The sequence below is a fragment of the Alligator mississippiensis genome, chromosome 4 (assembly GCF_030867095.1).
Source record: "Alligator mississippiensis isolate rAllMis1 chromosome 4, rAllMis1, whole genome shotgun sequence".
Classification (NCBI taxonomy): domain Eukaryota; kingdom Metazoa; phylum Chordata; order Crocodylia; family Alligatoridae; genus Alligator; species Alligator mississippiensis.
Window position 1 is genome coordinate 24,070,941 of NC_081827.1, and position 14,485 is coordinate 24,085,425.

Genomic DNA, 14,485 nt, shown 5'->3' on the forward strand with positions numbered 1-14,485 from the left:
GGCAACCAAGTGATTAAGCAGATTTTCTAGTGGCTTTGGCAGTAACAGTGTTACCAGAGGTATAAGAATTCTCATATTTGTATGGTAAATCTGATCCCTGGATGATGTATAATTAAATCATTGGAAAAGAAGCCAAGCTGTACAAAAATTCATGAAGACCCAAAGAATGCTTGCATTTGAAAAATAACTTCCTATTTCATTATTTTTTCCATCTTCAGGTGGCATGGTCTTTGTCACCCCTGCTGCATGTGGTTCTACTCAGGTATCTACATACAACTCTGTTTCTAAAGGGAGTAGTGATGCAAGTGTTGTCCATTTAAATCTTGAGACATGATGATGAGTTACATAATAAAATATTTGCTATTTAAGACAATATGAACATGTATTAAAGATGACAAAAATCAAATTATCTTTACATATTCTTCAATATAATAATGTTGAGGTTCAAATATTCCCATTTTCAACTTTGGCAACACTAGGCAGTAATTCAAGTGTACTAGATAATCAGTGAGGAGGAATACAGACCAGATACTTTTGGGGGCAACATTTTTGGATCAGCTTCACCAAGTGTTGTGTTATCTCTTGGCTTCTGAAACAAGGATTGACTGGTGGAAAAGGACTGTGCTGTAGGCCTGGGATGAACAAGAACAGCTGCAGAATTTCAGCATGTCAATTGCCTTTTTTTTGGAAATTTGTGCAGATTTTGGTTGAACTCTGTAACAGCTGCTCCTCAACATGACAGTTCTCTTGTGGCCATCAGCAAGACCATTTTGGTGGGGATATAAAGGACAGTAACTGTTGAGCTGAGTACGTGTAGCACTATTAAGAAGGGACTGTCATTACACGGTGTACTGGTAACACCTGCCAGGCATGACCGTGGCTCAGGGGTGGTTGGAGGCCACAGATGGCACTTAAGGCACCTGGTTACCAGAGACACTGATAGAACTAGAAGGGGTAGGCCCATGTTTTCCTGGGACTTTTGGGCAGCCTCCCAACAGTTTTAATTCAAAACAACATCAAAGGTGTAGCAGGAAAAGAAAGGGAAGACCCAAGAGTCAGAGAGGCAGGAACTACCAGGCCATCGGGGGCATCACAGCTATCCCTGGGACCTTGGCCTGCTACACATGGTATAAAACAGGGGCGACACATAGGGGGTGCACATGGGTGCACATGCACCCCCTGAGCATGGCAGTGCACTCCCTGCAAAAAGGTGCCACCAACACGGTCAGCAGCGCTGGCAAGTGGTCACTGCTTGCCCCCTTGCTGCCAACACTGCCAGCTGCATCTGCTGTTGGTCTGTGATTCCCTCTGGGTGGCGGCTGTGGGTGGTCGCTGACCCTCGGTGTCAGCTGGGGGCACATGCCATTCATGGTATAAAAACAGCTGATCCCCCATATACAGCTTTCACTAATTGCTAGGTGACAATCAGTGGAACACACACTTTTTTTCTTTGCTCTTGTCTCGTACAGGCTTCAGAGCTCCTAAATAGAAAGGCATATTTTTCCATATTGCTGCAAGGCCTAGTGACCTTCACATCAAGTTTACCAATATTTAGAGTGGAACGTTGCTAGGAATGTTCCTGCTGCTCGGCTCTTTAGGAACTCGCATTCTATTCTTTCACAAGGAACAGGTGGATTACATCCTACAGTCTCTACTATGAACATTAATGGTGTTGAAATTCATCCTTTTATTTGGGACAACTCTTCTTATCCTGTAATACAATAGCTGATAAGCCTTTCACTGAACGCTTGGGTGACTTGGGTCACAGAAAAGTACTGTTAGTGTTTAACTACTGCCCAACCACCTGCAGGATGAGAATTGAATATATATCCTAAATATGGCATATTGAATAGCAAAGATCACTATTTCATTAAGAAGCTTGAAAATTATCAAGTCTTATATTGCTTGAATTAGATCTGTGTCCTGTGTGATGCATAAAAGAAAGCTTAAATTGAAAGTTATGAGGCAAAGGTTCAGAGACTTCCAGGGCACTATAAACAGACAGTGAGATGCCCCCTTCAGAATGAGAATTGCTCAGGATATTTCATTAGGGAGGCTTTATGCTCCTACACTGAGTATGGAAGCTGATGGCTGAGTTGCAATGCTCATGTGGTTTTCATTATGTTCTAAATAACTTCTCAAAGACCATTTCTTGAAAGTACTGGGGAATACTTTGAGTGTGGAACATGTGCTTCTATCATCATAAGGAATGTTTTACTCACGGTTTAACTTTATAAAGAATTTTAGGGTAATTTAGGAACAATGATTTTATGGACATTGTAATAACAAATTCAAAAGTTTAAAAAGCATATTTTTTGCTAAAAAAGCAAGACTAAGTCTTGTACAAAAGTGAAAGTAAGCAACCAAAAGTGAAAGTAAGGTGTTTAAGCAGTTAAATGTATTCAATTCACATAGCTTTCAGGCTTAAAACTGACAGCTGTTTGTTGCCAGGGGCTTTCCTCTTGGTCACCCTTCTGGAGAGTTGGAATGCTTTGGCATTAACCCCATATCTGGACCAAAGGCAGGCTCCCAAACACCACTGCTCTCACTGCCTTATGGGAAGCAGCTGCAATTGAAACTTCTTGTGGTCAACTTGTTTCCAATGTGAAGGGCTCTCTAGGGATCTGTACAACTGGAGCTGTAATTGTTTCATGTTGCGGTGGTGTGCCAAGGAGAGAAGAGAGAGGGGGAGCTTTGATGGAACGTATTTTCCAGTAATGCTATGTTTTACTTCATGATCTCCATAAGCTACTTCTGCTTCTCCCTGTTCTTTCCTACCATCACACAGGTCATTGCAAAGCTCTGCTCACAAAGCAGTCACAGTCACAGAATGCCCTTTTGTACCAGCACCCAGACTACCTATATCTTTCAGTCCTGAGAAATGCAGTCCCTCACCCCTGGACAGCCTTCTAAGAGGCTATTTGGGATTTCAAACCTTTCCTCTTCTGTTCTTTTCTTCTTCCCCCTCAGATTTATCAGCTATCAGGTAGTTTATAAGGGCAGAAACTTTGAAAATCTGGTCTACTCAGTTGTTGAAGATGAGCTGTGACTCTAAACCAGTCTAAGTATAAGCCTGTTTCCCTAGTGCAAACAGGCTATTAGGGCAGGGGCAGGCAAAATAAGGCCTGCGGGCCACATCCAGCCCACCAGGCACTTCCATCCTGCCCATGGCACCTAGCAAGGAATTGTGCCCTGTCCAGCCCTTCCACCCATGAAGGTGGGAGTGAGGTACCCACGTGTACCTCCCCCAACAGACCTTATTGTGCCTTGCTCCCACCCTTGTGGGCAGAAGGGCCTGGCCCAGCCAACAAGAAGCTTCTGGGTGGGGATGCCCCCAGTGACCTGCTCTACTTCCTTGGTCTCCTGCTGGCTCTGGGCAACAGGCAGGGAAGTGATAGTCATGGGGCTACAGCTGAGTGGGAGCTCGGAGCTGGGCCTGGCAGCAGCGCAGACACTGTGCCCAGGGGGGCGGCGGCAGCACGGAGGTTGGCTGGGCAGCTCGTGAGTGTGAAGGAAGGTGGGGCATGTGGGGACCTCCCCATGCTCCCTCCATGACACGCAGCCCTGGCAGGCGGTGGCAGAAGCAGCAGCAGGCAGGGCGCTCAGGGTGCTGGTGCCTGGCAGTGCACAGCTCTGCCCAGTGCTGCACATCGCAGTGAGTGGTGTAGCTTCTCCTGGGAAGTCTGTATCACCAGCAGTCCTTGCACTTGCACTGAATGGGATGGAAGCCCCAAGCACTGCAGCTGGCTACCTTCCCCACCCCCCAGGGGAAGGCGCCTGGGGCTTTTCTCCCATGCTGCACAACCCTGGCAAGGAAGGCAGCTGGCTTCAGTGCCTGGGACTTCCCTCCTGTGCCGTGCAAGTGTGGAGAGTGCCAGGAGGGAAGCCCCAAGCACTGAAGCCAGCTGCCTTCCCTGCCAGGGTTGCACAGCATGGGAGGGAAGCCCCAGGTGCCTTCCCCTGGGGGGGGGTGGGGAAGGCAGCCAGCTTCAGTACTTGGGGCTTTCCTCCCATGCCATGCAAGTGTGGAGTACCGGCGATACAGACTGCCTGGCAGAGACTGTCCCTCGCAATAATGTGCAGCGCTGGCCAGAGCTGTGCCCCGCTGGGTAGTAGCAGCCAGTCCTGGGGCAGCAGCTGCATGCAGTGTGGTGGTGTGGGGTGGTGGATGGCAGTGGCAGCTGCTGTGTGCAGGCTTCCCCTCCGCTGTTCTGGGACCAGCTGCTGCTACGCCCCTATGTAATTTTTTTTTTTTTAAGTGCCAGATTTTCCAGAATTTTGATATCCAGATTTATGAAGTTATAGTATATCTGAAACAATGGGAAAAACAGAGAACATGGTGTGGGGAGAGGGAGTATAGTGTTGGGAGGGTGTTGGGAAACTTGTGGGAGGAAGGACATGGAGGAGTGTAAGGATACCAGGTATGCTGATTGCTCCCACCTCACGCTCCTCTCCTTTTCTGTTTATATGTGTCAGGGTGTTTTAAGCCTCCCCAGAGACACTGGGTGTTGGCTACAGATGAAGCTGGGGACATCAGCTGGGATGTTCCAATTCTCCTGCTAGGAACAAAGCTGGGAGTTCCTGGCTAGAGGGTCTTGACCCTCTGCTCAGAGTCATATTTGGGATCAGGAAGGAATTTTTCCCCATGGTCAGACTGGTATGGACTGTGGGGGTTTTTGCTCTCCTGTGTAGTGGCAGGGGTGTTGTGTGGGGCAGGGGGACTGATCCTCTATCTGGGACCTCTTGGGTGTATATTGACAACATTTTATAGAAGCAGGACATTGGCTGCCATGGTGCCCCTGCTTTACCTGTGCCAGGTTAGGTTTGTGTTGTGTCAGGGTTGAGAGTAGTCTAATGTAGAGTTTAGATTATGGTTGTATGGAATGGTTTGGATAGGCAAGGAGTTGGACTAGATGATCTCCGGAGGTCCCTTCCAGCCCTACTTCCCTATGACTTACCTAAGGTGCACACAAGATCTGAGGCAGAGAAGAAAATTGGCCCCAGCTCTCTAGGGTCTGGGACTAGTACCTTAACCACAAGGCTATCCTATCTCTTAAGTTTATTTGAATTAACAATATTAAATTCTAAGATAATATATTAAGGTTACTGTTTTACATCGTGTTTATAGGAGTACTTACTGTGTAAGTTTGTGCCCTTTGTAAGAAGCAAGGATTTATTAGGGTGATATCTTTTATTGGATCAACAATGTAGTCCAACTATGTAGTTGGTCCAAAAAACAAACAAAAAAAGATATCACCCTAATAAATCCTTGCTTCTTGAATAATTTCTGGACCATCATGGCTACAACATAATTCTTGCACTGTATTTTATATTTTGCAATAAGCATTCTTAGATATTATAACAATTTCAAGTTGATTTGCAAATAGCTACACAGTGTGGCTTTTGGATGTAGCTACCCTAAGCCAGCTGTCTACATTCTCATTGACTCAGCTTTCTCTCAGGCTGCTGACCCACTGAGAGTAGAATCACAACAACTGACAATCATTTTTACAGCATGTTAACTCTAAACATTTTTGCTTACAGATCAGTCTCCTCCAAATTTTAATTTCACATAACAGGAGCATATTCAAGTATAGATCTAGGTTTTTATATATTATAAATGGCAGAAGCTACAGAGAAGTTATTCTTTTGAAGTTCTGGTTAATAGAACAGACTGTTGTATGTGATATGAGATTTTTTTCTAACAAAGTGATGGAAAATGGAATTAAAAATGGAGATGAAAATAAGAACTCTCTTTTGAAAAAGCAGATATTAATTTGGGGTCAACTCAGTAAAAGCACTCTTCTGAGTGAACCCCAAATTAATACTTGCAGAATGAAAAAATGTAGTAACTTGATACTCAAAACCTTCCTTCTCCCACGATCCAGTTGTAAAAAGTACCTACTTAGGGAAAAAAGGTACTTCTTACAACTGGAGGGTGGGAGAAGGAAGGGGAAACAGACACAAAACTACAAAACTAGTTATATATATATGGTTTTTTAAAAGTAGCTTAGTCTCCTAGGACAGTAACACCTCTGAATGGTAAGTTTGTAATTGCCTATAGTGCTGCCTGGAATTCCTTCAAGGACATCTTGACTTTTACCAGAGAGATTTCAGCAGTTGCTTATGAACAAAACAATTTTGTAATGCCTTCTGGAGGAGTCAAAACATTGTGAAACCAATTGTAAACAAGGCAGAGGCCAAGAATGAAACTATGAAATAACATACATACACTGTACACACAAATAAAAGTAATTGTAACAGTTTAATAGATTTTAATAGAAAATTTCTAAATATGCATGTCATGTTCATTGCTGCTGTTGGGTTTTTGTACTTAATGCTGAAGGAGTTATCAGAAAAAGAAACAAAGAAAGAATGGAAGATATTCTGAACAGATCTGGAAGCAAAACAAGATAAAAAAGGTGTATATAGGAGTCTGTGCTGCTATGCACAACTTACATGTGGTGTAAGCAGTGGTAGTGGGGCAAGCAGCGAGGGAGGCATTAAGGGGCAGGCAGAGCCGTTCCGAGGGTGTGCGGGGCCTGGGGCATATCAGTCTGTGTGGGGCCAGGGGGTGGCGGGCCACTGGAGCGGGGGTTGGGGAGGCATGGCAAGCAGCTGACACGCAGAGCTGGCAGCACATGGTGGCCACAGCGGACCCTGTACAGCACTGTCCACGGGGCCCCCCAAAGCACGGGGCCTAGGTGGTCACCCCGATTTGCACCTCCCCCCCAGATGGCCCCAGAGACAAGTGGTAGGAGGAGCAACGGGGCATAGGCAGGAGGCGGGGTAAGTGGAAGGAAGCAGGTAGTGTGGAGGTAGTAGGGAAGGCAGGGAGAAGTGATGGAGGGATGATGGAGGGGAACAGGCAGTTTGCCCCCTGCTACCTATACCTGCCACATAACCCCCCATTGTGCCTGCTCCCCATCTCCCCCACAGAGCTTCTGCCCTGTGTCTGCCATCCCCCTCACCCCACCTATTACCCTTGCTCCACACTGGTAGGCTTAATTTCCACTCGAGCCTAGGACATGGAGGACAGCCCCCGCTTGGCCCTGTAATAGCAGTGCAAAGCCAGCAACACTGCTCCAGAGCTGGGCTGGGGCTGTGCTTTGTGCCCGTGGTGGCACTAGAAACGGAGCCTGTCAGCAAGGGTAAGGTGGGGAGGGGCAGAGGGAAGGGGCTGGGGTCTGAGGCCATGGAGGGGCAGGGCAGAAGCAGCGCAGAAAAGGGATGGAGGAAAGCAAGGAGATGCAGCGGGTGCCGAGGTGGTAGAGAAGAAGCAGGCCCTGACCTGCAGTTAGGGCTGGAGCTGAAGCAGCTGCCTACTCCACACCACCTTGTACTTGATTGCAATACAAGTATTTTCCCCCTCCCCCCATGTTAAAGGGGGAAAAAAGCTCATTTTGGAGTCAGGTAAGTAAGGTATATTGCGATAGCAACTAAGAACCCTAGTCAAGGACTAGAATCCCTTTCTGCTAAACACTGAAAAAAGGCAGAACAAAAAAGCACTTAGAAGACAGGCTGGATGAATAGCTATAAATAGATGGAAAATAAGAAAAGCAATGAGACAGTAAGGTCAGTGTGATAGGCTTAGCAGTGACCTCATCGTTATCTGTGTTTAGGAAAGAGGGTGTAAATAGAACATAACAGTTAAGCTGTGTTGAGGCACACAATTTATTTTAAGACCACATAATAAGGTTACAATGTATTCTTTAGTTGCCTACCTTATACAGGAATTAAAGACTACTTTTGTGGGATATTAGGCATTTAATGTGGAGCAAAGTGATTATATTGTAGTCCGCTAACTGTAAAATTAAAAATCTAATTTAAAAAGAGATGAAACTCAAAATGAATTATGAACTTCTATCACAGTTCTCCAAGTTCTGCAACTATATTCTGAATGCAATCCAAACTATAGCATAAACCACTGAAGGTCTTAACTGTACACTGAGAAAAGCAGGCAGGTAGACAGCCTTTGGAGCCTGTATGCAGCCCTCCTGAAGTCACGCAGAGGTCCATTCATATGGCCATTGGTCTTAATAGTGCTAATTGAAATACTTTCTTCCTGAGGAGGAAATAAATCTGGCCTACTGCTTAGGACACTCCCAAGCCCTGCAGTTAGGTCGTGTAAAGGCCTTGGGAGCAGCCTAAGAGCAGGAAAAGTACTAGTCATTTGTGGCGGCTAGTCACAGAGTGAGAACAGACATGGTCTCAGTGCATTAGCCAGGGCCAACAAGGAAGGTCTGCAGCAGTCAAGAACCGAACCCAGATCTCCCAAATCCAAGTCCACCTTGTGCCTTAACCAAAGGGACTATCTTGTGACCCTATTTAAAAGAAGAGAATCCAGTCCATTCTAGCCATATTGCTCCCTGCTTTAAACCTGGTCCTGCTTTAAATTCCTGTTTTAAACAGGAGTAGTTAAAAAAAACCACACAAACAACTCATTGGAGAACAGTGTCGCTCAACCTTTAAAATTCAAGGCACAAACTCAACTTTTGCGAGTTGAACAGCACCACATTTAAAAAATGAATTGATTTATTGTAGTGCTCTCCTCTTTGCAGGGGTTCCAGGCAGTGGGGACAGGGGAGTCGCCAGGCAGGAACTAGTTTGAGCCTGGGTTAATCTCCATGCACCTCATGAAACTCTTTAAAGGAGCTCATGGCATCCCAGCTGAGATTCACTGTTACAGATCTTCAAATAATATACAACTCTGTATAAGCCAACTGAACAGAATCAGCTAATTCAGCAGATGTCAAGTTTATTAAAAAAAAACTATGAAGGAGAAAAATACTTTTTAATTTGCTTAAATTTCTTATTTTATTGAGAGTCTCTTTAAACTTTAATTATTCTGATTTATCTACTAGATACAAAGATGCTGGTTGAGAAGCCCATTTTATCCAAACTGCTAATAAGCTGCCAATCACTCAGTTTTATCATTCAAGATCTCTCCAAGTTAAAAATCAATTTGGACGTGATTTTTTAAAAATATTTTGAATAGTGAAAGATCCAGAAAATACTACACTATTTTTCTTCTTGGTAGTTGTCAGAGTTAAGAGTACAAATTTTTTTCCAGAGTAATACTGCATTAAATATTTATAAGGCTATTAGTGAAAGCAAAAATGTTGAAGGCTGTTACATATTAAATAGCACACTAGTTTAATAAGAGGCAAGGGTTTTTTGTTATAGATCTTTTACTGAACCATCTGTATAGTTGGGATCATTGTTAGACAAGCTTGTAGGCACTAACTGCCCTTTCTGAGGAAAATTCCTAAGGAAACCTGAAAGCTGGTCCACCAACTCTACCAACTATAAAGTTGGTCCAGTAAAAGAAATCACAAAAATCCTTGCTTATCATATATTTCCTGGACCATCACAGCTATAACAACACTCCAGCCTGTTCTATCTTTAATAGATTCATAGATGTTAGGGCCGGAAGGGACCTCAATAGATCATTGAGTCCAACCCCCTGCATAGGCAGGAAAGAGTGCTGGGTTCAGATGACCCCAGCTAGATGGTTATCTAACCTCCTCTTGAAGACCCCCAGGGTAGGGGAGAGCACCACCTCCCTTGGGAGCCCATTCCAGATTTTGGCCACTCTAACTATGAAGAAGTTCTTCCTAATGTCCAGTCTAAATCTGCTCTCTGCTAGCTTATGGGCATTATTTCTTGTAACCCCCAGGGGCGCCTTGGTGAGTACAGCCTCACCAATTCCCTTCTGTGCCCCCATGATGAATTTATAGGCAGCCATAAGGTCGCCTCTCAAACCTCTCTTGTAGAGGCTGAAGAGGTCCAGGTGCCCTAGTCTTTCCTTGTAGGGCTTGGCCTGCAAAACCTTAACCATATGAGTGGCCCTTCTCTGCACCCTCTCCAGGTTATCCACACCCCTCTTGAAGTGCAGCACCCAAAACTGGACGCAGTATTCCAACTGCGGTCTGACCAGCGCCCGATAGAGGGGAAGTATCACCTCCTTGGTTCTGCTTGTCATGCATCTGCTGATGCATGATAAAGTGCAGTTAGTTTTGCTGACGACTTCGTCACACTGACAAGTCATGTTCATCTTGGAGTCCACTAGGACTCCAAGATCCCTTTCCGCTTCCGTGCTGCTGAGCAGGTCATTTCCTAGGCAGTAGGTGTGCTGGACATTTTTCCTTCCTAGGTGCAGCACTTTGCATTTCTCCTTGTTGAACTGCATTCTGTTGTTTTCTGCCCATATGTCCAACCTGTCCAGGTCTGCCTGTAGTTGTTCCCTGCCCTCCGGTGTGTCCACTTCTCTCCACAGTTTTGTATCATCCGCAAACTTGGACAGAGTACACTTCACTCTCTTGTCCAAGTCACTGATGAAGACACTGAAGAGTATCAGTCCAAGGAACAAGCCCTGCGGGATCCCACTGCCCACGTCCTTCCAGGTTGATACCAACCTGTCCACCACCACTCTCTAGGTACGACCTCTAGCCAATTTGCCACCCACTGGGCTGTGTAATCATCCAAGTCACAGCCTCTTAATTTGTTCACCAGTATGGGGTGGGATACTGTATCGAAGGCCTTCCTGAAGTCTAAGTAAACTATATCTACCCCTACTCCTGCGTCCAGGTGTTTTGTAGCCTGGTCATAAAAAGAGACTAGATTAGTCAGGAATGATCTACCTGCTATGAACCCATGCTTGTTTCCCCTCAGCATTTTTCCTACTGGGCTCTCACATATATGAGCCTTAATAATCTTTTTAAAGACTTTACCAAGGATGGAGGTGAGACTGACTGGCCTGTAGTTGCTTGGATCCTCCTTCCTCCCCTTCTTGAAAATAGGGACCACATTAGCACTTTTCCAGTCCTCCGGGACCTGGTCTGTGCAGCACAAGTGCTCAAATATTCTTGCCAGTGGCTGTGCAATGACATCAGCCAGTGCCTTCTGTACCCTCGGATGGAGCTCATCCAGGCCTGCTGACTTAAATGCATCCAGTCCTTCCAAGTGACTCTGCACTATCTCAGGGTCAATAAATTAACTTTGTGTTACAATCATACATGAGACTTATCTTATGACATCAACTGAGAGCCAGATTATGAAGTTATTTATTCACAACACTGAGCACCCCCTCAGGCAATTAAGAAACTATTTACTGACATGAGTAACTATTTAGAACGGGGAGAACAGCTAATGCCTTTATATTATACCTATGTACAACACACTACATCAATTCTTGATAGAAATTATCAGCATTTGAATAAATCGCCTTGACAGATAAGTTTTTTGTCACCACACAAACCTGCACTGGTCGAATTAAACTGGTGCAGACAGAAGTGACAATTTTTGCCCAATCTGGCCACAGAAAGCAGTTTATAGCTATGACCAAACACAAGTGCATGGCCACAGGCATCTTAAAAAATGGCTGATCAAGTGAAAATCTGACCCCTCATTGCATGAGGTATCAGATAAAGACATTTTAAAATGTAGTGTCTTTTGTAACTTGTGTCTGTGGAGCTCCCAGTCTGTCACAGTTTTCAGAATGGGAGGGGGAAAGGGAGCAGAGAGAGTTCACTCTGGGGGTTTTCAGACCCTCCTGGATAGTGGGGGGGTTGTATTGGAGCCCCTCCCCATCCTGAGGGGCTCTATCTTCAGCTGTCTCAAAAATAACTTTGTATAAATGTGGATGTGGGGGAAGGAGGGCAGGAATGCCTATGTAGCTTTTTCAAGATGCTACAACCTGCTAGTTCAGGCTCCTTCCTATGAGGGGGCAGATGAAAGTCTCCAACTTCCTGAGTGAATACCTTAGTTTAGTCAGTAGTCTGTTATTCAGGAAGTGGGCACCCACCTCTCCTTATATATTCTTAGGCCCCTGCTACACATTACATATATTAAGCAATTAACTGCAATAAATATCATGCAATAAATTTTGAGTAGCCACACATGCAAAGTAATTATCACAATAAAAATGACTATTCAGTTATGAAAAGAGACAATCAGCTACAAAGTTAGTGTTTGAAAATGAGTAACAACTCTATAGCTGGTTTCTATCCTGCTTGAATTTGGACAAGTAGCAGGGCCCTGAGTGAAAGTGACTGTTGATGCACTGATTTTGCACTGAACTCAATGCTGCTGGCAGGACTTAGGCGTGCTCTGAGCTGCCTACAGGATAAAGTCCCTCTGAGGACTTAGAAATCATAGAAATAGAAATTAAGGGTTGAAAGGGACCTCGACTTGGTGAATCTTAGACACTTACCCAGCACTGATCTGGCTCACAGGAGTTAGGTGCCCAGGGGTTCAAACTTGACTGCTTCTAGGCATGCTCAGACTTCCAAGTATAGCCATTTAGGACGGGGTGGGCAAAATGGACAATCTGGCTGGGAGCCGGACTCCATTTCCCAGTAGCCCCTGCCTGCATGGCTTGAGCTGGTTCCATGGAGATCGCAAACACAGCTGCATGGAAAGCTCAGGCTGGGGTTGCTAAGGAGGCCAGCGGTAGCCACACTGGTAGAGCAGGGAAGGGGCTGCTCCAGAGCCACTGGGAACTTGTGATGGGGGCAGCTTGCTCCAGAGACCGGGCAGAGCTGCCATCTGTAGCCTGCATGCTCTGGGCAAGGGTGTGCAAGCAGGGGATTGTGGCTCTGCCCCAGCTCCTTGCAGCAATGACAGCCTGGTCTGGAGCAGAGGCAGAGCCAGGATCCCCTGCTTGAGTGCCCCTACCCATAGCGTGAAGGCTACAGAACACGGTTCTGCCCTGGCTCCTGAACAAGCTGTCCCCATTGCAAGTTCCCAGCAGCTCTGGAGCAGCCCCCTGCTGCCCTGTTCTGCTGCGTGCACTGCCAGCACGGCTGCAACTGGTCTCCATGGCAACCTCACCCTGAGCTTTTTTGTGGAGGTGCTGCTGGGGGTCTCCGTGGAGACCAGCCCAAGCCATGCAGGCAGGGGCAGCTGGGAAATGGAGTCCACGGCTGACTTCATCTGGCCCACGGGCCAGACTTTGCCCATCCTTGATTTAGGAACTTTATCCAAAACAGAGGCACAGATACATTTTGCAGCTGCTGGAGAAAGGCTAAAATTCATCCGGATCACTCTTTGGAACCCCTAGTAGAGTATCTCTGGAACCAACAATTTTCTTTTTTTTTTTATTGGAGGGGAGAGTGGCGAGTCTCTGCACAATATAGTATGTGACAATAAGTGTTTTGTCTTGCTACAACATTCAGACATGTAAGTATTGACAAAAGGCATGAGGGGTACTTGACCCCCAGATGATACTGTTAGGACCCTTCCCCAAAGGTGGAGTCACTTTAAAACTGCAGCGATATAAAATTGCAACCTCAGAACAGAACTCACTTCTAAGTTTGATTTCATCGTTTCTTCCATTGCAAGTCAAAGCCAGAATATTTAAGGTTGAAATAAAAGTAGGACGTGGCATACAGCATAGCAGTAAAGTACATTCCAGATCAACTGAAATGCTAGTTTTATTCCAAAAAAAATTCCTCCTGGAACTTTGACTTTAACATTGTTTGCAATATACTGTAGCTATTGGTATACAGCTCGTGATAAAACCCCCCCAACATTTAATTAGTTTGAGATGTGGCAAGAGCACAGAACGGAGACTCTATTAATATGACACGTACAAGAAAAAGGGCCAGAATAAGATCTTAAAAGTCAATAGGTTTCATATGTGTGGAGAATGAGGACATAATTTCCTCCCTGCAGATGTACCTCTGACTTACCTTCTGTATTCATTTTTTGTTTTGTATTTTAATTATAGGTTACGAAAATAGGTTATAGGTTAACAAGCATTTTGTGGAAAGAGGAAAAAAGACACCTTAAAAAATGGATCCACCACTAAAACTGCAACTTGTTTTAATAAGTATTTATTGCCACCTAGTGGAAATCTAGTACACGGCGACAGCACCTGTTACCTCCGCTTCCCGACCTGTAACTTTTTCGGAATCAAATTGAATACGGAAGCGTTTGCATTCAGACACGCAGCAGAGCTTTCTTGTTCCAGAAGTGAATTGGGAAAACGCGTGTTTTCACTTCTGTCACAAGCAGAGCCCCCCCGCGCGAAGCGTCGCGTGATGTATTTGTGCAGAATGTCACCCATTTCAGATGCCGCACGATCTCGTTCCTACGTCACGGGCATGATCCCTCCCGCCCTATCAGCAGGGTTCCGGGTTTCCCCATTTCCCACCGGGGAAACGGAGAAAAACGCGAGTGTCCCCTTTCACCCGAGAAAAACGCAGATTTCTCATTTTAAACAGAGAAACATGTGGATTTTGCACTGTGGCTATGTGCAGGCTGGCACAGCCCCAGCCTGCAGGATTTTGGGGGGAGCAGGAGGAGGGCAGTCAGGGGTGCCATGTGCATGTGTACGTACGTGGCCACCAGGCAGCCTGGAGAGCAGCTCCCGCAGATGAGTCTGGAGGTGTGGGGGGGGGACCCCTATAAGGAGGGGAAGTTGGGCAGGGCTGGGGCTGCTGCCCAGCCGGGTGGTGCGCGGGGGCTGTGCCGGGATGCG

General features: G+C 45.8%; 1 protein-coding gene across 1 annotated transcript in view; it reads right to left on the minus strand.

Annotated features, from left to right (window-relative positions):
- The window catches only part of CCDC146 (coiled-coil domain containing 146), a 142,764-nt gene that overhangs the window by 128,135 nt on the left and 144 nt on the right, over nucleotides 1-14,485 (minus strand). The window lies entirely within an intron of this gene.